This window comes from Globicephala melas, chromosome 16 (assembly GCF_963455315.2).
Source record: "Globicephala melas chromosome 16, mGloMel1.2, whole genome shotgun sequence".
NCBI lineage: Eukaryota > Metazoa > Chordata > Mammalia > Artiodactyla > Delphinidae > Globicephala > Globicephala melas.
The window spans coordinates 21,826,629-21,851,054 of NC_083329.1; the positions used below are offsets into that span (position 1 = coordinate 21,826,629).

The 24,426-nt window shown below is 41.5% G+C and overlaps 1 protein-coding gene across 8 annotated transcripts in view; it reads left to right on the top strand.

Annotated features, from left to right (window-relative positions):
* The window catches only part of LOC115844941 (VPS10 domain-containing receptor SorCS1), a 790,264-nt gene that overhangs the window by 421,280 nt on the left and 344,558 nt on the right, over positions 1–24,426 (top strand). The gene's annotated exons all lie outside the window — the stretch shown is intronic.

The window sequence follows — 24,426 nt, forward strand, 5'->3', positions numbered from 1 at the left end:
GGGGTTTATTTCCAGGAAGGCTGGACCCTTCCTTTTTATAGACCTCTTCTTTTGGTCACATCCTTTTGCTAAACTGCTTATTAGGTTGTCTTTATGCGTTTTGGTTCCCATAGTTCTCACTGATCTGTGAGCTTACTGGGGAAGAAACTAAAGAATGAGGATATCTTTGCAGAGGGGATCAGTGTAACCTCTAGGTCTGCAGAACCCAGGCAGGCTACCAGGGCAACATTCTTTCACAGCTTCCCTTCTGTGGTTCTGCAGCACAAAGGGGCACACACACACTTACACGCTTGCCTTTATTTCTGGGATTCACACTACTGCGTCACACATATAGAGTGGGCAATTAGTACTTTTTCAAATGAATGAACAAATTCTTCAAGGGCAGACTAACTTATTGGATTTAGCACAAAAGAAGGTCCTCAAATGCCCAGGCAGTTATTCTCTCCTCCTTTTTCCTTGGAAACGATACATTCTGTTGTTTCGTTTTGTTTCTTAAAAAAATATTGATTTATCTCACTCCTGATTGGCTCTTCTCCACCAGCCTGTGTCATGGGCCCATGCCCGAACCAATCCCTGAAGTCCAGGAGAGCACGTCCTCTAATTGGTCAGGCCTGGATCACATGATGATCCCTGACCTGGGAGAGGGTGGAGACAAACTCTGGAGATGATATTCACACACGCACAGACAGACTAAGTGAGAGTCGTTATACAGAAAGGTGGGAGTGGTCTGTGGGCAGACCAAAGCTAGTGAGTGTCGACCACATAAGATCAGTGGGGGGGGGGGTTCCATTACCTGTCAGTTCACATGACTGGGAGAGGCTGCCTCTTGGCTTTCAGTGTCACTGCTGAGGTCTAGGGAGAAAGACTGCAGTCACCCTGTTTGTGTCAGGTGTCCCCCCCCCACCCCCCCCCGGTGCAGTCAACAGTGGCTTGGGAGGGAAGGTTGATTTACATGGAAGCAATTTGGTTTCGGGGCCTGCTCCTTACTGGGGATTGCAGTGGTCATACAAGAGGAGGCTCATGTCTATCCAGACACCCCAGAGGAATCTACCAGGCCTCACAAGAAGATTGTTCATTAAATTTCATTTTCACCTGATGTCTATTTTCTATTAGGCTTGACATTGTGTACAAGAAGCCCCAAATAAATTGTCCTGTGCCTTAGGAGAACCCTAGTAGACCAAAGAAAAGGCTAGATTCTGTTCTTTTGTTTGTTGTCAGGCATTTCAATTATTGAGCTCTTTCCCCAAGTAGGAGGTCAATTATGCAGAGTTTCTGTCCCAAGGAAATTTATGTAACTGATTTCAAGTGTGGGAAGTTTGGTAGGAGCCTCAAAAAGTACAGTTCTTTAATACATTAAGGGCCTGACTCCTGCTGTATTGTTTAAATTCAGTACCTATTCATCAGCATCTCTGAGTAAGCTTATGCTTCCTTGGAAAGTTTCTCTAATGTATGTGCATAAATGAAAGTAAAAGCCAGCTTTTACTGTAGTGCATCTGCCATGTAAAGTGTCGTTGGCATATTAGAAAATTAAAAGATGTGCAGTTCTGTCTCAGTGGGACAGAGGCAGAGCAGCCGTAACTCCCAGCCTGAGTAGTCCTGGGAAGCGCATATTGGAGGGATGTGAGGAACAGCTTGTCCTGGATTGCTGGAGCTCACGCTCAGCGTGCTTCTTTCTCTCTGATGGGGCACTATTACTGATGCCTCAGTCCAGGAAGAATATTCTTTTCTTATCTTAAGGGAGGGGCTTAGTGAAATAAAAACAGCATCACGTTCCAATAGTACCAGACCTCTCTTCTGAGGGAGCAAACTCCGTGGGCTTAAGCCTGGGAAAGCGTGACAAGAATGACCTGCTGACTTTTCCATCTTAGAATCAATCTCACTGGAAGATATATACATACGTATACATATACACACATGCGCATATATACACATAATATACACATATGTACAAGTAATATGTGTGTGTATATACCCATTTCTATTTGCTTTTCTAACATACCCACAATAGTCACTTGCCATATGTGTGATGTTCTACATGTCATATGTGGCAAATGATTCCTGCAGGTGTTCTATGTTATTGCAACTGCTCGTTTTAATACTTTGATGGAAGAGTACATGCCTGAAAAGACAATTTAGAAAAGAGGAAAGGAGAAAAGGGAATATTTAGAATACTTCACAATTGCTTTTCAGGGCTGCATTTTTTGAGTGGCTCATGGTGCCCATATTTGGTCTTTAGGGGACATTTTGGGGGTGTTAACGTAGAGGTGGAGAGGGACAGGCCTGGGTGGGTCAAGGATGGGACCAGGAAGAGAGGTCCTCATGATTCCACGTCATCTGGAAGGAGACTAGAGTGCTAAGTGTTGACTCATTTTCTCCTGTACCAGCTTGTGCAATCTTCTCAGAAAACCTGCCTATGCCAGCCGTCGGGGGCTTCTTAGGGGCACAGGCCAGGTTTTAGAGATACTCAGGACACTCACAGCACTGAATGCAGGACTTAGCACGTAGATAGTGCTCAGTAAGTATCTGGTTTTGCATAGACCAGTGAATACTACAATTTTGTCTCTACTGCATAGTCACTAACATATAACTCTCTTTCTCACTCATTTATTCAACAAACATGAATTGATTAACTCCTCTAGGTCTTATATTGTTCTTATCTAGGGAAGGAAAGTTGGGTGAGTACCTAGATCCATAGCGTGTAGGTTCTGCCTTCCAGGACTTCATTGTTTAGAGAGACAAAGATCTTTGGACAGTTAAAGTGAGAGAGAACTGTACTTGCCTGTAACCCGCCTCATGTAATTGTATTGAAGGAGATACTTACGCAGCACCCAGAGCTGCCAGATCCCAGGAGTGTTGCTTCTTTACTTTGCTCATGTGTATATTTTCTCTTCTCAAGTAGACTTTACGTCCTTAAACCCAACACCTTGCTGGTTTCATGGTAACGGCAGCGATGCTGTTGCTCATGAAAATAATGACGACAATAACAAAAATTAACTTTGATGGAGCACTCATGATGTGTCAGGCACGATGCTCAGTGCTTGACTTGCGTTATTGCATCCTCCCAAAACATTTTTACAGTGTGCCGAGGTCACACGATTTGTCAATAATAGTCCACACACTTACAGGCATGTTAGTTATGAACTTCAGTCATTTCACTGCTTATTGATCATCCAGAATCCCATCTGTCTTCTGGGGGATCTTGCTGTACATAAGTAAACAACATTTTAATCATATATATATGTATACATGTATGTATATATATATAATATGATTGTTATATACATATATGTATATTAAAAATAGGGTTTTCAAAGTGCTGTGACATTTCGAGCAGCATTTGCCCTATTCCAGAAAAATACTGGGCCACAGGGAAATGGCTTCTTGCCCAACAACTAGATACACGCGCTTTTGGATTGAGCGCACATTCTTTACAACTTTGACCGGCTGAATAGTCCAAAGGGGGCAAGTGGCAAACGTCTCTGGGGTCTTAGAATAGGAGAGAGGCCAAGAAGCAGCTGACCTTGCAGTGATGTTCTAGGGCTTTCAACCTCACGGAGTCCACAAACCCTGGCTGACAGAGCGAGATGCCGCTGTACCAAATGAATGAGCTTTGGTTCCCAGTTGGTCTTGCCATTGATTACACCTTAATCCTGGAGCAAGTTGTTGATTTTGTTTTTGTTTTGTGTTGTTGTTCACTCAGGGAGTCAAACTGAGAGGAAAGGGGGATGATCTGACACAGGACAATTAACTACACCTCAGTATCTTCTCTACTTTCCAGTGGATTAAGCTGTGAGGTTTGGTAGAGCTGGCGATTTTACCATACTGAAGCAAGATAAGCTTAAAGGTTGAGATAAATAAAATGTCAAAATCTAGATACAGTATCTCTGAGAAGAAATTATCATCTTTTTTCCCTCTGTGCCAGGGTAATCAGCATTCTGCTGAGAGAGGCTTAGCGGGTGAGGAAGCCCTAGGCAATTCTGGAAGGACTAAAGGTGTACTGTCTTAAAGGGATACACAACCTGCAGTGTGTCTGTTGTAGAGCTTGCCTGGCCTGACTGACTTCTCGAACTCCCTAGTGTCCTATTTTCTGATCCACATGAAACACAGGTTTCCGAACACATCTCCACAGTTATGTACTTCTCAAGCTGCAATACCTGCTTTTGTGGGATGAAGGAGCATATAGTTAAGGCGGAGAGAATGGGTTAGGCCATTTGATTCTGCACTGGGAGCCAGCCCTGTTTCCTTGTCACGGGAGTCACTTTGCTTCTCCTTGGATGTTACACACTGCGATTATCAAGAGATGTTTCCCAGTAGAGTCTTTGTGGAGAGAATGGCTGTAGAGTGCCTTGAAGCAGCATCTCTGTGGGGTTGGCTTCAGCCAGTACTTTCTGGAGAGCTCAAGGGATTCAGGCTGACAGAAGCTGACCTGAAGACGGTGATCTCTGCCAACGCTGTGGGTGATTCCCATTAGCCGGAAGCTTCTCTCCCTTTCTACTCCTCATCCAGGGGAAAAGCATAGAGCGTCTTGGATAGATCATTAGTCTCAGCTTTGAAGGACGTTGTGCTACACAATCCAGCTTTCAGTCAGCCACAAATACAAGAATAGAGAATGGGGGTAGTCATCCTAAAAGAGAAAAAGAATAAAGCTAGAGTGTGAAATTTCCCTGCAGAAGGGCTCTTTGTGTTACACAGATCCAGTGATGCTACTCATTCATCCCTGTGTTTGCAAATGTTTAATGCCTTCCCAGTCTCCCCCAGGAGAGAGCCAAGCTCCCCAGCAGGATCAGGGGGTGCTTAGGATTCTGGATTCCTTTGAGCTTTGTAACTCCCACTCCCATCCCCATATTTGTGTCATGCAGAGCTGCTTGGGGGTCCTGGACTTTTATAAATTCATTTGATTAAATCTTATCATTTTCAAAAAATCAAGAAGAAAAGTATGTTCATTATAATGAACCAAACAGTGCAGAGGCAAACAAAAAGTGTTAGTAGTCTTTTACTGTCCACACTGATCCAGCTTCCCTGAGGTCGGTGATGGTAAGAGTTTTGTGTGATTCTGTCCGTATCGTTATGACCCAACTCAAAGATACCAACACATACATACGTATGTGGACCACTTTTTTGTTTGTTTGAGAAAGTAGGAGTAACTGTTCATAGGACTCTGACAACCTGTTATTTTCACTTAACAATGAGTTATGGGTGTCTTTCCAGATGAATACACTAAGAAAAATGGGTCAGGTTTATAAGCATTAAATAGTATGGATGTTGTATACTGAATTTAACAACTGCATCCTTAATTAAGTTATGTAGTGCTTATTTTGAGCCAGGAAGTATTTTCAGTGCTTTTTATCCTCATAACAACCCTATAAAATAGGCACTACTAGTATCCCAGGTTTACATATGAGAGAAGTGAGGCTTAGAATTAAGGCTTAAAAATTAATGTGCCCGATGTTCATGTAGTCAGTAAGTGTCAGAGATGGATCCTGAGTGTGTTCTGTTAACTCCAAGCTACACTATTTCTCCGTGACCTTTTTACTGGATTGTTATCTGATTTCTACAATATTTGCTATTACCTATAGTGCTTCAATAAACATGTTTGTAAACATGTTGTTACATTTTGGGTAATTTTCTCTTTGTAAAGTACTCTAGAGTCCTAAAGGGGATATTGCTGTATCAAAACCAAATGCATTTATAATGTTAATAGATACCTGAGATTACTTTCCAAGATGGTTAGGGTGATTCATATGCCCACAAGCAATAACAGACTGTGCATTTCCCAGTGATTTCACTAGCACTGGGTATTTTCTTTTTTTTTTTTTTTTAACATCTTTATTGGAGTATAATTGCTTTACATTGTTGTGTTAGTTTCTGCTTTATAACAAGGTGAATCAGCTATACATATACATATATCCCCATATCTCCTCCCTCTTGCATCTCCCTCCCACCCTCCCTATCCCACCCCTCTGGGTGGTCACAAAGCACTGAGCTGATCTCCCTGTGCTATGCGGCTGCTTCCCACTAGCTAGCTATTTTACATTTGGTAGTGTATATATGTCCATGCCACTCTCTCACTTCATCTCAGCTTACCCTTCCCCCTCGCCGTGTCCTCAAGTCCATTCTCTATGTCTTTATTCCTGTCCTGTCACTAGGTTCTTCAGAACCTTTTTTTTTTTTAGATTCCATATATATGTGTTAGCATATGGTATTTGTTTTTCTCTTTCTGACTTACTTCACTCTATATGACAGTCTCTAGGTCCATCCACCTCACTAAAAATAGCTCAATTTCATTTCTTTTTATGACTGAGTAATGTGGCAATGTATATATATGCCACATCTTCTTTATCCATTCATCTTTCGATGGACACCTAGGTTGCTTCCATGTCCTGGCTATTGTAAATAGAGCTTCAGTGAACATGGTGGTACATGGCTCTTTTTGGTTTTCTCAGGGTATATGCCCAGTAGTGGGATTGCTGGGTCGTATGGTAGTTTTATTTTTAATTTTTTTAACAAACATCGAAACTGTTCTCCATAGTGGCTGTATCAACTTGCATTCCCACCAACAGTGCAAGAGGGTTCCCTTTTCTCCACGCCCTCTCCAGCATTTACTGTTTGTAGATTTTTTGATGATGGCCATTCTGACCGGTGTGAGGTGATACCGCATTGTAGTTTTGATTTGCATTTCTCTAATGATTAGTAATGTTGAGTATCCTTTCATGTGTTTGTTGGCAATCTGTATATCTTCTTCGGAGAAATGTCTATTTAAGTCTTCAGCCCATTTTTGGATTGGGTTGTTTGTGTTTTTGATACGGAGCTGCATGAGATGCTTGTAAATTTTGGAGATTAATCCTTTGTCAGTTGCTTCATTTGCAAATATTATCTCCTATTCCGAGGGTTGGCTTTTCGTCTTGTTTATGCTTTCCTTTGCTGTGCAAAAGCTTTTAAGTTTCAATAAGTCCCATTTGTTTATTTTTGTTTTTATTTCCATTTCTCTAGGAGGTGGGTCATAAAGGATCTTGCTGTGATTTATGTCATAGAGTGCTCTGCATATGTTTTCCGCTAAGAGTTTTATAGTGTCTGGCCTTACATTTAGGTCTTTAATCCATTTTGAGTTTGTTTTTGTGTATGGTGTTAGGGAGTGTTCTCATTTCATTCTTTTACATGTAGCTGTCCAGTTTTCCCAGCACCACTTATTGAAGAGGCTGTCCTTTCTCCATTGTATATTCTTGCCTCCTTTATCAAAGACAAGGTGACCATATGTGCGTGGGCTTAATCTCTGGGCTTTCTGTCCTGTTCCATTGATCTATAGTTCTCTTTTTGTGCCAGTACCATACTGTCTTGATTACTATAGCTTTGTAGTATAGTGTGAAGCCGGGAGCCTGTTTCCTCCAGCTCCGTTTTTCTCAAGATTGCTTTAGCTATTTGGGGTCTTTTGTGTTTCCATACAAATTGTGAAGTTTTTTTGTTCTAGTTCTGTGAAAAATGCCAGTGGTAGTTTGATAGGGGTTGCATTGAATCTGTAGATTGCTTTGGGTAGTAGAGTCATTTTCACAATGTTGATTCTTCCAATCTAAGAACATGGTATATCTCTCCATCTATTTGTATCATCTTTAATTTCTTTCATCAGTGTCTTATAGTTTTCTGCATACAGGTCTTTTGTCTCCTTAGGTAGGTTTATTCCTAGATATTTTATTCTTTTTGTTGCAATGGTAAATGGGAGTGTTTTCTTAAGTTCACTTTCAGATTTTTCATCATTAGTGTATAGGAATGCAAGAGATTTCTGTGCATTAATTTTGTATGCTGCTACTTTACCAAATTCATTGATTAGCTCTAGTAGTTTTCTGGTAGCATCTTTAGGATTCTGTATGTATAGTATCATGTCATCTGCAAAGAGTAACAGCTTTACTTCTTCTTTTCCAATTTGGATTCTTTTTCTTTTTCTTCTCTGATTGCTATGGCTAAAACTTCCAAAACTATGTTGAATAATGGTGGTGAGAGTGGGCAACCTTGTCTTGTTCCTGATCTTAGTGGAAATGGTTTCAGTTTTTCACCATTGAGGATGATGTTGGCTGTGGGTTTGCCTTATATAGCCTTTATTATGTTGAGGAAAGTTCGCTCTTTGCCTATTTTCTGGAGGGTTTTTATCATAAATGTGTGTTGAACTTTGTCGAAAACTTTCTCTGCATCTGTTGAGATGATCATATGGTTTTTCTCTTTCAGTTTGTTAATATGGTGTATCACGTTGATTGATTTGCATATATTGAAGAATCCTTGCATTCCTGGGATAAACCCCACTTGATCATAGTGTATGATCCTTTTAATGTGTTGTTGGATTCTGTTTGCTAGTATTTTGTTGAGGATTTTTGCATCTGTGTTCATCAGTGATATTGGCCTGTAGTTTTCTTTCTTTGTGACATCTTAGTCTGGTTTTGGTATCAGAGTGATGGTGGCCTCGTAGAATGAGTTTGGGAGTGTTCCTCCCTCTGCTATATTTTGGAAGAGTTTGAGAAGGATAGGCGTTAGCTCTTCTCTAAATGTTTGATAGAATTCGCCTGTGAAGCCATCTGGTCCTGGGCTTTTGTTTGTTGGAAGATTTTTAATCACAGTTTCAATTTCAGTGTTTGTGATTGGTCTGTTTATATTTTCTATTTCTTCCTGATTTAGTCTCAGAAGGTTGAGCTTTTCTAAGAATTTGTCCATTTCTTCCAGGTTGTCCATTTTATTGGCATATAGTTGCTTGTAGTAATCTCTCATGATCCTTTGTATTTCTACAGTGTTAGTTGTTATTTCTCCTTTTCCATTTCTAATTCTGTTGATTTGAGTCTTCTCCTTTTTTCTTGATGAGTCTGGCTAGTGGTTTATCAATTTTGTTTATCTTCTCAAAGAACCAGCCTTTAGTTGTGTCCATCTTTGCTGTTGTTTCCTTCATTTCTTTTTCATTTATTTCTGATCTGATCTTTATGATTTCTTTCCTTCTGCTAACTTTGGGGTTTTTTTTTTTTGTTCTTCTTTCTCTAATTGCTTAAGGTGTAAGGTTAGGTTGTGTAAGTTTTTTCTTGTTTCTTGAGGTAGGATTGTATTGCTATAAACTTCCCTCTTAGAAGCTGCTTCTCAAAGATTTTGGGTCATCGTGTTTTCGTTGTCATTTGTTTGTAGGTATTTTTTTATTTCCTCTTTGATTTCTTCAGTGATCTCTTCGTTATTTAGTAGTGTATTGTTTAACCTCCGTGTGTTTGTATTTTTAACAGTTTTTTTTCCCTGTAATGGATATCTAGTCTCATAGCATTGTGGTCAGAAAAGATACTTGATATGATTTCAATTTTCTTAACTTTACCAAAGCTTGCTTTGTGACCCAAGATATGTTCTATCCTGGAGAATGATCCATGAGAAAGAAAAAAATAAAGTAAAATAAAATAACGTTATTAAAATAAAAAATAATTATTAAAAATAAAATATTAAAAAGTAATATAAAAAGGAAAGGAAGAAGATAGCAACCAAACCAAAAAAAAAAATCCACCAATGATAACAAGCACTAAAAGCTATACTAAGAAAAAAAAAAAAAGACAGATGGAACCTAGGACAAATGGTAAAAGCAAAGCTGTACAGACAAAATCACACAATGAAGCATACACATACACACTCACAAAAAGAGAAAAAGGAAAAAAAAATATCTATATATAAAAAAAAGGAAGAGAGTGACCAAATCAATAAACAAATTTACCAATGATAATAAACTCTAAATACTAAACTATGATCAAACATAAAACCAGAAACAAATTAGATGCAGAAAGCAAACTCCAACTCTACAGTTGCTCCCAAAGTCCACTGCCTCAATTTTGGGATGACTCGTTGTCTATTCAGGTATTCCACAGATGCAGGGTACATCAGGTTGATTGTGGAGCTTTAATCTGCTGCTCCTGATGCTGCTGGGAGAAATTTCCCTTTCTCTTTGTTCGCACAGCTCCCGGGGTTCAGCTTTGGATTTGGCCCCGCCTCTGCATGTAGGTCTCCTGAGAGTGTCTGTTCTTCTGAGGGCATCTGTTCTTCGCTCGGACAGGATGGGGTTAAAGTAGCAGCTGATTAGGGGGCTCTGGCTCACTCAAGCTCGAGGGGAGGGAGTGGTACGGAATACGCGGTGAGCCTGCGGTGGCAGAGGCTGAAATGACGTTGCAACAGCCAGAGGTGCGCCGTGTGTTCTCCCGGGGAAGTTGTCCCTGGATCATGGGACACTGGCCGTGGCGGGCTGCACAGGCTCCTGTCAGGGGAGGTGTGGATAGTGACCTGTGCTTGCACACAAGCTTTTTGGTGGCTGCAGCAACAGCCTTAGCGTTTCTTGCCCGTCTCTGGGGTCCGTGCTGATAGCCATGGCTCGTGCCTGTCTCTGGAGCTCGTTTAGGCGGTGCCCTGAATCCCCTTTCCTCGCACACCCCGAAACAATGGTCTCTTGCCTATTTGGCAGCTCCAGACTTTTTCCTGGACTCCCTCCTGGCTAGCTGTGGCTCACTAGCCCCCTTCAGGCTGTCTTCACGCAGCCAACCCCAGTCCTCTCTCTGGGGTCTGACCTCCGAAGCCCGAGCCTCAGCTCCCAGCCCCCACCTGCCCCGGCGGGCGAGCAGATCAGCACCGATCCTCTGTGTGGGAATCTCTCCGATTTGCCCTCCACATTCCTGTTGCTGTGCTGTCCTCCGGGGCTCCGAAGCTGCACCCCTCCGCCACCCACAGTCTCCGCCCGCAAAGGGGCTTCCTAGTGTGTGGAAACCTTTCCTCCCTCACAGCTCCCTCCCACTGGTGCAGGTCCCGTCCCTGTTCTTTTGTCTCTGTTTTTTCTTTTTTCTTTTGCCCTACCCGGGTACGTGGGGAATTTCTTTCCTTTTGGGAGGTCTGAGGTCTTCTGCCAGCATTCAGTAGGTGTTCTGTAGGAGTTGTTCCACATTTAGATGTATTTCTGATGTATTTGTGGGAAGGAAGGTGATCTCCACGTGTTACTCCTTCGCCATCTTGGAGGTCTCTGGTATTTTCAATGCTTAAAATTTTGCTAGTCTGTTGAGTGAAAATGATGTCTTGATCACAGTGTTTTAGGGGATATTTCCCTGACTACCAGTGATACTGAGCATCTTTTTATATGTTTATTGGTCCGTGGCAATGTTTCACCATTTTCTCCATCTCCCCTTTCCCACTAAGCAAAGGTAGTTGTTCCTTCCTCAGTAATCCTGTAGTGTATTATGTATCTTCGTCTTATAATAGTTGTCAGGTGTATATTTATTTGGTTCAGTTTAACAAATAACTACTTGTCCCCATCTCTGTGGTAGGCACTGTGCTAGGTAGACACTGGAAATATAGGTATAAGTAAGTAATTGCTCCTTCCCTACAAAAACCCAAAACCTAGTGAAGGGCAGACACTCAGTGGGTGACTATACAAGTGTGGCAAATGCAGTGTAAAAGTTATGCACAAGTTCTTGTCCATGTTCATCTATTTCCATACCAGCTTGGGAACTCAAAGACTGTGATCTTCTCTTAGTAATTTTTGTTTGCTTGGCACCTGAAATAGAACTTGGCACATATATTAAGTATCTTTTTTTTTTCTTTTTTTCTTAGAAACAGTATATTAAGTAATGGTTTAGGGTTTCTGAAAGCCAGGTCTGTTTCTTGTACTTTTTTAATCCTAAGTTTTAACCTCATGCCTTCCATATAGGAAATACTGTTTTGGATAATGTGCTACATGACCTTGTGAAATACCATTGTATTGCACTCAAGAGTAGGAACACAGCCAGCACCAGGTGTGAAAAGCCCAGATTCAAGTCGAGGAACCCATTTATGTCCATAGGGTACTTGGCATGCATGTTGGGCCCCTTGATTTTGTCAAAATCTTCCTGCACACCACCACCACCATGAAGGCTGTTTCTACTAGAATCTGGCTGAGCTCTGCCTAAAGATGCTGCAAGCCTTCCTGAGATTTCTGTGAGGCTCTGGCCTCAGATTGCATCTTTACACTCCTCATTTGCCTCAGTGATTGGCTCCGTTGAGTTCTCCACTTCTCCTTTTAGCAAATAATGGATGAGATATACACAAAAGCTATCATTGCCCTGACAGTATAGTAAATTTATCAGTATGACCTCAGGAAACAATAAAGAAAATTTTACTAGAGAAAAAGCAGAACAACTGGCATTCCAACATCAAATCTGGTTATAGATTCAGTAAGAGTTTAGGATGTCAGTTTTGGTATTGCTGCTTTGCCATTGAACACTACATGGTGGAATCTTACATCCCTGGGGTCCCTTGAGATTTAGGTCACCACCATCCAATTCCAGTAGGAGCTCAATGCTTCCATATCCTTATAACCCCTCAAAGGGATTTCCTCCTCACCTGATGCTTTGGTCCATCCTTTGAAGCCAAAACTTTAGCTTATTACTAATAAGTAATTAAACCGTGGAGAGTAAATGCTCTTTGAGTATAGAGCTTTGTACCGGGCACAAAGAAGGTCAAAAGATACCCAGGACACAATTTAATTCTTACCTTCTACCAATATAGCGTCTCATTTTTCAGTCAACATGACTATCTCCTCCTCATTTTTTTAGGTCTCAGCCTGAATATCAGCTTATTTTTAAAAAAAACATTTATGTCCACCTTATTAAGAAGAGATCTCTTGTTTCTTTCTACCATAGGTCTTTGTTTATTTCATTCATTGCACATGTCATGATCCATAATGATTCTATTTATTACTTGTTTATTGACTGATGCCACCACTAGAATATAAGCTCCCTGAAGGTAGAGATATCATCTTATTTTCCACTGTATTTTGAATGCCCAATAAAGTGCCTGGCACATAGACCTTCAAGTGAGATATATCAGATTAATTGCATGTGTAAATAAATACATGCCTGGAATCATGATACATGGTGTGACTCCAGATATGAATAAGATTTGATTATTGCCCTTAAGGAATTCACAGTCTAGCGGGAGAGAGATAGATAAATGAGAAATTATATAGGTGCGTCAAGTGTCATAATAGAGGTACTGTAATATGCCCTGGGTTGAAGAAGGGAAAGCTTCCTGGTTGAAAGGATGTCTGATTTGAATCTTGAGGAACAAGTAGGAATCAGACAAGTAAAGGAGGCTAATTGTTTATTTACTGAGTAGCTACTGTATTCTAGGCACCTTTAGGTGCTGATAGTGTGGCATATTGAGGAAACTGTAAAAGACGGCAGTACACCCTGTGTATGGACAGGGTATTTGGAGATGATTTTGGAAAAATAGAAATAGGACAGTTCATATTCTTCTGGGCTAAGTATTCTGATATTTATCCCAGGTGAAGTAATACACTTGGGGCAAGGGGGTACTTTATGAAATATGAATTTTAGGAAAATAAATGGATCTTGGTGTCGTGTTGAGTATTCACGTGGAATAGAGCAGAACTCGTGACCATGAGAACAGTAGTCAGTGAAATAAGAGCTGAGAAGGGGCTGACTTATCTTAGGGCGTGAAGGAGTGGAGTATGGGATATGGGATGGGTGGTGGTGGTGATTTCAATAAACCTTATAAAGTAAAAATGAATAGGACCATTTGGATAAGGGAGAAGGTGAGAGGAAGAGACATTTCTTCAGTGATGTTCCTGCCTTTGTCTTGGATAATCCAGTGAGTGGCAAGGTTATTTACTGCATACATCTGCTCTGTCGACATCTACCAAGCACTTGCCCCTAGTGAATGAGAAAAAGGATATAGAGACAACTCTTTCAAGGAAGAAGTTGTGAAGAGACCTAAAGGAAGAAAGATGCTTTTGCATAAAAGAGGTCATTGGGGCTTCCCTGGTGGCGCAGTGGTTGAGAGTCCGCCTGCCGATGCAGGGGACACGGGTTCGTGCCCCGGTCCAGGAGGATCCCACATGCTGTGGAGCGGCTGGGCCCGTGAGCCATGGCCGCTGAGCCTGCGCGTCCGGAGCCTGTGCTCCGCAATGGGAGAGGCCGCAACAGTGAGAGGCCCGCGTACCGCAAAAAAAAAAAAAAAAAAAAAAAAAAAAACTAAAAAAGAAAGAGGTCATAGACTAAAGGAATATTTTCCTTTCCTTAAGTGAGGACAACCCTGTTTTATGGGTGTTGAATCCATGGAAAGAGAATGAAAATGTAGAACTTAGGAGGGAATAAAACTGGTCAAGGATTGAGTGGCAGAGTGTGTATGGACTTGGAGCTTATATGGGGGGTGATCCAGCTATGGTCAATCAAGGTGGGTGAGGGGTGGCCAAAAGGAGGAGTGTTGCATCTCTTTCACCAAGAAGGGAAGTCAGATGGTTTGGAGGAGCTGCTGAGGAGACACAAGGTGGGACTACTCAGGGAAGGCAGTGCTGGGCAATGAGGAGACACAAGGTGGGACTACTCAGGGAAGGCAGTGCTGGGCAGTGCTGAGACCCCAGCCCAGGTTACAGCCTGGAATCAGCATGGCTGTGCTTTCACTCCAGTGAGCCGTGGGTCATCCTCAAGAAAGCAGTTGGTTGTATAGTTGCGGAGAGGTGTTGGAGAAGGATAAGAAAGCAAGGGGGGCTGGGGGGGGGGCGGTGAGTAGTAGATGAAGGGAACTGTGCCAAACAGAGAAGAAAGTGAAGCTGGGGGTTGGGGGAGGACGGAGAGTGAACCGCAGGATGCCCAATCCAAGCATGTGTAAAAGCCTGAAGAACACTGACGAAGTAATATCCGGAGGAGTGCGACTTTTTAAAATATTAAACTTAGACCATATCTAGCCCCCAGGGGACTCTGTGAAAAGGAACCGGTCAGAGCAGGTGGGGCTAACCAGAAACGCCTCTTCTGAAAGCTGCTGCTAAGGAATCCACTCAGCTCTGTAGGAGAAGGAGCTGCTCCCTTTCTGCACGTGTGTGGGGCATCTGGCTCTGCTTGTCAGGCCCCCACGTTTCTGAGCTATTCGAGTGAGAACTCACCTCCACATCTTGGGGGGACACTAAGCAGCCTTCTCTGAAGGGGTTGTGGTAGATTTTCTCCAGGTGGCTACTAACTCCAAGGCTAAGACTTGTGGACCACCTCTGGTAGTCACTGATAGCTTTGTCAAGAGAGAGCGGCCAGCCCAGATGTCACATTGAAGTGATGTTGATTTCCTTTCTGGTCCCTGTTTTCTTCTTATCACAATTGCTCTGGAGCCCATGCCAAAGATGTGCTTCTTTCATATTTAAAATTCTGTTTTTGGAATTTAATTTTCTGGACTCTCAATAGACCTTGCCTTTGGCTTCTCCTGTCTTTCTCCTGTTGGGTATTTATAGTACTTGACTTTGATCACTCCCCTTAGTATATTTCTCAATAAAGGAAGATCATTGTGTGTTCCAGCCATGGCGAACTACTTGTAGGTTCTGCCAAACAGCATGTGCCCTTGGAAGGCCGTTCCATAAACAGGTCAGCACTTGGGCTTGGGCACTGGATGCCCGGGCATAAATCCAGACTGTCCACTTACTAGCTCTGAGATGGCAAGGAGGTTTCCTAATCTCTCTGCTTCATTTCCTCATCAGAAATGGGGCTGTAATAGTATTTATGTCATAGGATTATAGTGACACATCTTAAACGTGCAACACTTCCTAAACACACAGTAAATAATACAAAACAAACAAAACCCTTAGAGCTTGTACTTCTTTTCTTCTTTGCTTGAAATGCCTTTTCCGTTCCACGCTATTTGTCTAATAAATGATAGCCATTTATGCTGATGTTTTACTATGTGCTAGACACTTCTCTAACAGCTTTATATGTATCAACCATAAAGTAATCTTCTCAGTACCCTCTGAGTTTGGTCCTACCATTATACCCTTTTTATAGATGAGGGTTCTTGTGCCCAGAGTCGTAGGATACTAGGCAGTAGAGAAGAGATCTGAGTGCAGACGGTCTTGATCCAGAGCCCAGGCTTTGAACGCCACAGAGATCATCTCTTGTGTGATCCCCTTCCTGACCACGACCTTCCACATAGAGTAAATCACTGCTCACGTGCTCTTTCTGTTGTACATATTTTTCTTTTTGATGTACTACTTTGAATCATTAGCACTTCCTGCGTATTTATCCCCCTTACAGGGACCATCTCGAAGGTTGCCTATTATCTTATTTACCTTTGTATCCCAGCACCAAGTACAGTTCTTGGCCCATAGTAGGTGTTCAGTAAAAGGAGTGTCAGGACAATAGATTGGGGAGAGAAGATTTAAAAAAACAAATTACCTGTGTCATCTGTGGATTTAATTGATGCAAAGCTTGCCCCATACTATATATCACAGGTGGTCTCAGGGTAACAGGAGGTAGTTTACTCAAATGTCAGGTCTTGCTCTCATTCGTTGTTGTTGCACATGAAGGAGGTGAGAGATGTTTAATTTGATTTCAGCATGCAGATTGACACTGCCGTGCTGCACATCTGCAATGATGCTTCTGTGAGTGTTGGAAGCTGGTATGGTGGTAAAGGGGAGATGAATTTATTCCTATTAGTATCCCCGAGTTTTTCCTTTGGCTAGCATTGGAAGGCTGTTTAAAAACAAATGTAATGTTGGACCCTTTTGAATTCCTAATCCTGAGCAATGCACACTGTGCTGTCACCAGAAAATTACCTTTACGTAGGAGGATAGGGGCCCCCATCATAGACCAGGCTCATCTCTGAGCAAAGGCCAGGGGAGCCATGCGTGTCAATGAAGCTGGCGCCTAGGGATGGGGGCTTTGCTCTGTGCGTCATAGGACACAGTGGATGAAAGCAGCAGTACCTGGAGAGTTTTAGAGAACACTTTTTCTTATTTCAGGTGAAGTTTCCGAAATACCGTTCATCCATAAGTCAAGCTGGGGCATTTTTGGCTCTGTTCTCCTCTTTCCAAAGGGAAATGGTGTGCGTAAGACTTATTCCTCAGCACGGCTTGCTTTCTTTCTCCTGCTGGGATGTATTAGCAAGGTCATCACCTTTGGTTTATTGGCTTCAAACAATCTGTGATTGCAGAGGATTATGACTTCTTAGCTTGCAGACGCAGGAGGTGCAATCGATTCATGAAAGGCACAGGACTTTTCTTTTTTTTTTTTTTTTCTTTTAAAAAATGTATATTTCTGCCCGCTTTTCTGGGGACCAAGACTTAAAAGAGCTTTTTGAAAAGAATTTGTCATTGAATGTCCTGCTTCATTGTTTTTTTCAAATAAGGACATTGAATCAGGCCAGTGTGAACTTAGCTTGAACTCTTTGAGTTTGAAAGAAATAAGATGACTTTACAAAAGTCTGTCTTCTTCCCCTTCCCCAACTCTAAACCCAATTAATTGGGAAATGTATACCCATTGCAGTATTACAAACAGATACCCTTTGAAATAACTGGGGATTTGGATTAGCCATACCTACTGGTTGATGAGTAAGTTCTCTTTGATAGGGCAATAATTTTTTTCTCTGAAAACTCTTAGAATTTGATTAGTATTTATTGCAGTATCAGTTTTCTGACTTATATTGACTGCATTTCCCAGCTTCCTGAATCACCCTTTCTCAACTTGTTGTTGCCTTCTTCCTAGCTGGGAATCCATTGCTTCTGACCTCAAAGAAGTGTCAGCATTTAAACTCCCCTCTCCCTTCTACATTGCATGGGATAGTTCCTCTTTGGGGGTTACAGAAAACAATTACAAAGACCTGTCTCTTGAGAACTGAACAAACAAATGTTTTGCCATGGAGACTGTACTTGTACCAGGCTGCAGGGGGTTCTGGTCTGCAGTAGCCTTGGCAAATAGAGCTTTGCCGACACCAAGTGCTTTGAGTTACTGCTGCACTCTTGGTAGAGGTCTGGCCTCTGAGTTCTCCTTCTTGGCATCTCTGCAGAGGTCAGAGGCTGATGCTCTGAGGCTGAGATGACACATGAATCTGTGGACTCTGCCTATACCCACCACTATTTTTGTTTGGGTCACTTTGACAGTATCTGCAAAGCTGGAAGACTCTTACTCAACAAAGACCCTACTTACTTATTCATTGGGCAGTCTAAGCTCATGATACAATGACTCCTCCAATCACCGGGAAGCACGTGGGACCAGGGAGGTGGGGGGACAGTGAAGTCAGCTACTACCTGAACTCCAGGCCTTTGATCCATCTGTGTTCCTCATCTTCTCCAGATATAACTCTGAAAGATATATTCAAAATGAAAATTAGGGCCATTTCTCTTATTCCAAAGACTCACTGTCGTAGGGCAAAGGTCAAGGTGCAGGTAGCATTCTAGTTTATAATGGTAAACGTCAAACTGATGGGTATGTGCTGTGTAAGCCCCTGAAACAGGACTTGCAGTCTAGATCAGAGCAAGACTGTGGATTTGGGTCCCTCTTCCCTCCACTTCCTAGGCCTGCTTTTGTCATTGATTTGACACTCTCTACTACCTGATAGTTCCCTACGCCCACTGGAAATAATGCTGCCCTTCCTTTTCATATGGATTCTTTATCTTTATGGAAAAAATAGTTGAGATGGTTACTTAATCTATTCAAGCCTTAGTTAATACTACCCTTTCTGGTTTTTCTTTTCCTCATCTGATCAGTTGGGCTTTTAATAGTTCAGCATTTTAGATTCAAGAGAATATACATGCGCTATTTTAAGATTAGAGTAGGTTTCCGTTGCATTTAACCAAGGGCAGAAATTTATCAAAAACAGCGTGGACACAAAGAACTACTAGTGACTTTGTCTGTGTAGGACCATGCCCTGCCATGTCTGAGAAGTCTACTCTTTCCACACTGCTTTTGAAGCTGAGCCTTGCATTATATTCAAGAACAATCTTTGCATTTGATGCTTCCTTTTGAGGGAATGCAGATAACATTTTCTTCTGGGGCTTATGTCAAACCTGTCATCATAAAGGCCACGTCTGATCTATGGAGGAAATCAGAGTTCAGTAAATCCCTGAACAGTACCTCTGCTTCCAGCTTCCCAGAGTCCATGAAAACCTAATCCCCCCCACAAGTACATCTCGTGTAGGTTTACTGTGAGGAAAAATGTATTTGAAGCTCCAGATGCATAGTAGGGTCTCATTACATGTAAGCTCCCTCTATTAATAGCATTTTCCATACATTCTTCTTTTCCTGATGCCTGCTGTTATTAGTATAGATCCCTGGAATGATGTCCTGGGTCTGAGAGAGAGCTGGCTGTAAGATCCGTTAACCAAATGGAAGGTTCTGTCTTGGATTTGAGTGTCTCTTCACTACATTTCTTCTAAGATGTGTGCTGTTTGCTGGGCATAGGATCTGGGGAAGTGAGTTACTTGCCGTCCTGTTGTTTTGCCTAAGACAGTCATGTAACTAGTACCCACGAGATGCTGATCAGGTCCCATGTGAAAAGGAGAAGAAAAAAGCTCACTGAAGTGCCTGTGTCTCAACTCATGGCTTGGGGCCCAGGCAAAATTTAGAAAAGAAGGGAGTTGGCTGTTATGTATAAAATAGATAAGCTACAACACAGGGAATATAGCCAATAGTTTAGAATAACTCTAGCTGGAGTATAACCTTTAAAAGTTGCAAATCACTGTGTTGTACACCTGTAACTTGTATAATATTGTACATCAACTGTATTCTAATCTAAAAAAATAAAGTCCCTATAAACAGGGATACCGAGGCCCAAAGCTTAATGACTTATACAAAGTCACACAGCTAGTAAGTGACAGAGCCAGCACCCTAACTCAGATCTCCTACATTCTCTCTCTCTCTCTCTCTCTCTCTCTCTCTCTCTCTCACACACACACACACACACACACAAAGGAATTGAGATTTTTCAACAATGAATCAGTTTTTAAGAATAGTTGGCTTCTTGCACCATCCTGCAAAGATCACTTTTGCAGATTTTCAGAAGGTAGTAAAAATGTGCTCCAATCAGATGGTGATAGGGATGTGTATTCAAAAGAACAGAGCATATGGGCTGCCGGTTCTTAAGTTTAATTCTGAGGTTTCAAAGTTTCTAATGTTAGAAATTCTAAATGAAAATTGAATGCGCTTCATCTCCTTGAATTTTCCTCAGACTTTTGCGAATATAATCAAAATTGTAAATCCATTAGAGAGATAACTACTTTGGTCCATCCTATGAAAAGTAAATAACATATCCTGCCCATGTTTGCAATTTGGTGTGAACACGCCCTGTGTGATCTTAGCACTGCCACTAATTGTGTGATCTTAGGCAATTTTTTTTTAATTTCATAGAGTCTTGGGCTCCTCGTTTATAAGAAGAAAAGTTTGTACTACATGGACTCTGATTTTAACCTAGCTTTAACATTCATATCTCTAAGAATTGTCGCCCCAAATATTTGCCTTGTTCAAAGCCGATGTCCTCATATATTTTAGGCTGCTAATGAGAAAACGTTAGTACCCCTGTTTCTTCTAGGATTTGTTTTTTCCTTAAATGTGTCCATCGCAACTCATTACTAGCTGATCAGAGGCAGACAGACCAGTCAGCTCTCCAGGTTTTGCAGGTTGGAAGCCTCATATTTCATAGCTATTAAATTAGAGAACCCATACGCCAGGTAAAATGATAGAAAAGAGAATTAATGACCTTAACTAAATTACCTTATGTCTTTGAACCTTAATTTCCATATCATATATTGAGGATAATAATGACTCCATCAGTCAGGTTACTGTAAAGAGTAAATATCTTTTTTAAAGAACTTGCCTGGCATGTTTTAAGTTATAAGTGGTAGAAACACCACTGAAACTTAGGTCTTCTGATTGTAAAGGAAAAGAGGAAAAAGAGTTAGTGATCATTTTCTGAAAAGCCTATGTGAGCCTCAGTTCCTTCAATGTAAAATGGGTATTTCAAAAATTCTTTCCTTAGCTAAGGTTGCTAGAAATATCTGGTAACTAGATATCATGATGGTCCACAGGCTCTGCAATTTAAAAAGTGCTCTGTGGATGTTAGTTATCCCTAGTCAGGAGTGGGAGCAGGGAAAACTTGAACCTGTGCTTTCCTCCACTAGGGCAGAGGGCACCCTAGACGCAACTGTCCAAGTACCATTGTAATTCACTAGATATTGGGCTCCTGGAAAGTAAGTATTTAGTTTGCAATTTTTTTGCCTTGTAGCACTGAAGCAGAGAACAATGCTTGTCACATAGTGAGTCCTCAATAAGTATCTGGTTAATGAGTCTGTGAATTAATAAATCAGTGATTTATTTTAGTTTCTATCCTATTGATCATATGCCTGGCAATATGCTGAGTACATTTCATACTCAGCAGCTCTTAATCCTGGGTACATTAGAATCTCCTGGGGAGCTTTTAAAAATATTATATATGTGGTCCCACCCAGGACTAATTGAATAAGAATCTCTGGGAATGAGCCTGGAACATAAGTAGTTTCAAAGCTACCCAAGTGATTTTAATGAGAGAGAGACACATAGGATCAATGAACTCTTTGATCCATTGTTTTCCTGGGGTTTGCTTGACTGGGCTGCTTGCTAATGTTTCCAGTTACTTACTTCTGGGCATCTGAATTTCAGGGACCATGTTCTCCCATCTTGCCATTTGTCATGGCTAAAGTTTTCTACATTAACAAGGATGCAAATTTATTATCCACATTAAGCTTGTGATCTCCTTTGCATCTAGTTCTGAAACACAGTTGTGCTGTCCATGCAAATCATAAACTTTAGATCCTTTTGTAGTGTGAAAGAAAACATGTCAATCAGGATGGAGAAAATTAATGTTGACTAAGATCACTGACATGTTGCGAATTGCAGAGGCCTGGGTCTCAGACTGGTTTCAGAATAAAGCTATTGGTAACCTCTCTATAACATTATGAGATAAGGCAGTGCCTGGGAGGTGGTTTGATTTAGAGGCTAACACTTATTTAAGTGTTAATTTGCAACTGTATTGGCACAAACCCGCTAAATATTGCCATTGCCACTAGGGGGAGTACTTATCTTGAAGGTATTTTGGATTCTACAGAGGGCCGAGCAGACAGGCTCATTCTGCACTTTTGTTGAAGATGTCCTTAGAGTAAACCTTTGTCTGGCTTTATCATAATTATGTTACTTTGTTTTTCATGGATGGTTAACATAATCACACTTTTTTCACTCTTAGTTCCACTAAAGTGTCATTTTGCCCAAGAAGCAAATAGTAAGTCACGCCATAGACAGGTGTACACACACATGATGAAGACTAGTAGGAAAGATCGCTATCACTCTGGGGCAACAACACATACCTTTGCTTTGTCGCCCAGTGACAAAATTAAGTAACAACTCAAGATTCCAGTAATAACACAGGGCGACAGGAGTGCTGTGAGGTGCTTCAGGGAAGAAGGATGATTAGATGCCAAATGGATGGTATCAGGGGAGCTATCTGCAGCCAAATGTGAAGTTATTTTTACTCAAGGCAGTGATTTCTACTCTGTTTTTTTAAAAACCTCAGGGTATCTCCAGGTATTTCAAAAAAATGTCATACAATTCTCAAAAATAATAATATACTTGTAGGGCATATTAATATCATAGTATGCTTTTAGCAGTAGGTGTTGAGGTGGGTGAAATTCACATAATGTCACTGCTCCAAAAATGAGGGATGGACAGCTGATCAGCTCAACACATCATTTATGCATAGGAACACCCCCAGAGTATAACTGTCAGTGTCCCCAAGTTCTGTGTGTCTTGAGCCTTCTGGAAGCATGCAAGTCTGTGATTATTCCTGCTGTTCTGAAAGAATCTGCATATTTTTCCCCAGACATTTTTCCTATTTCATTGGCATGCATGACCTGGATTTGCAGTGCATTTATCTCCTGTCACCCTTCGGTTTCTCTTTTTGCTCTTACCTTTGATTACAGAAATGTTTTTAAAATAATGGATGGTAGTTAATACACAGCATGGCAGGCAGGAAAAAAATGAACAATGGTGGGCTCATAGACTATGAGATAGACTATGCTGTCTGCGGATCAGTACTGACATATACGGCCCCATAAAAAGGACGTATCCCTGACCTTAAACCAAAATCATTCTTGAAAGTTTCCATTATTCATAAGGTACGATCCATGAAAACTGCAGGAGGCTGTCCCATGATGACGCCTCTGAGCTGATGGCTCTCCAGTTCAGGAGTTAGAAACAAGTAAACATCTGTATTTGTGCCCTTGGGGAGGTTGCCAACTTACAGAGAAAGAACCTTACACTGGAGTCCAGCATGGTGAAACTGAGTTTTCTGCCCTTATTAGCAAGTATTTCCCCTACCCCCTTCCACTCTCTCCCCACGGAATTTTGAGACCCTTCTCTTGAAGCTGCTTTTCACTCCATCCCATTGGATGTATTTCATCACTTTTCTGTCTTGCTTCTATTCTAAACCCTTTGATGATAGGACAACGTTTCTTTGTATGTCCCTTGCCTACTAGAGTGCCTGGCACATTCAGTAGGCTCATTAAAATTAATTAAATGAATGAATGAATAAAGATCCAAAAGAATATTTCTGGAATTCTCTAGGTAGGATCTAAGTGCAGTCTCTTCCCAAGTATTATTGAACCCTCAGAGTCTGCCAGGAGGGGAAGGGCAAGACAAGGATTTCCAAATCTTCTCAAAATTAGGAAAGAAATCAGACAGTCAGTATTTACTTTCCCAGGATTCTACTCCACAACATGTGGCTTTTCCAGAATCACACACCACAGTTTGGGGGAATCCCAAGGCCAATCCATCTGCATTAATGCACCTCACAGCCAGTTATACTGCAGTTTGACTCTAGGAAATCTTATTGCAAAGCTCCACTGGAATCTACTGAGACTGTCCTGTCTTTGAAAGGCAGATTCCGTCACATCTGTTCTTGGTTTACTAAGGCTTTTGATCAGATATGACATGTGGAGGAGGTCATAGAAGCATTAGGCCACTAGGGTTCCTGGACTTTTGATAGAAATTTACCTGACTCACAGTGAGATTAAAACAAACAAAACGAAGAGTCCTGACTCCTGAGGACCACTATGTTTTCCCAGATTCTATTAAGAAAAAATAAAAAAATCACAAAACAAGATGCACCTGATACAGGCACTTGGCGCCTAGGGACAGCTCTCCTGTATTGATGCCGTGCCTGTGAGCTGACTGTTTTCTTCAATAAGACAATAGTTTATAATGAGATGAACAAATGCACACGTGCGTGCGTAAACCTACACATGCTATAGCTTCTGCATATTCGCAGCGGCAGCACGAGGCAAGACTAGCGGAGTGTTCTACAAATAATTTGTATTCAGATATACAGCAGCCAGGCCACTTACTTTGCTGGGTAAGCTGATGGCTGTTTATTGTAAGTATAATGACTCTGTTAGGAGTGACCTTTCCTGGTGATTTTCTAACCAATCAGCCTTAACCCTTTAATTGATTATTTTTCGTAAGCAAAAGGGGCCCTCGTGTCCCTTCTCTCTTAGCAATCATTCATTTTACACCATACTCAATTAGTTTCGGAATTTTAATGACCCCTCACCATTTATATTCATCTTTCTGGCAGGGATCTCAGCAAATGAGTGTTCTGATATATACTGTGTGT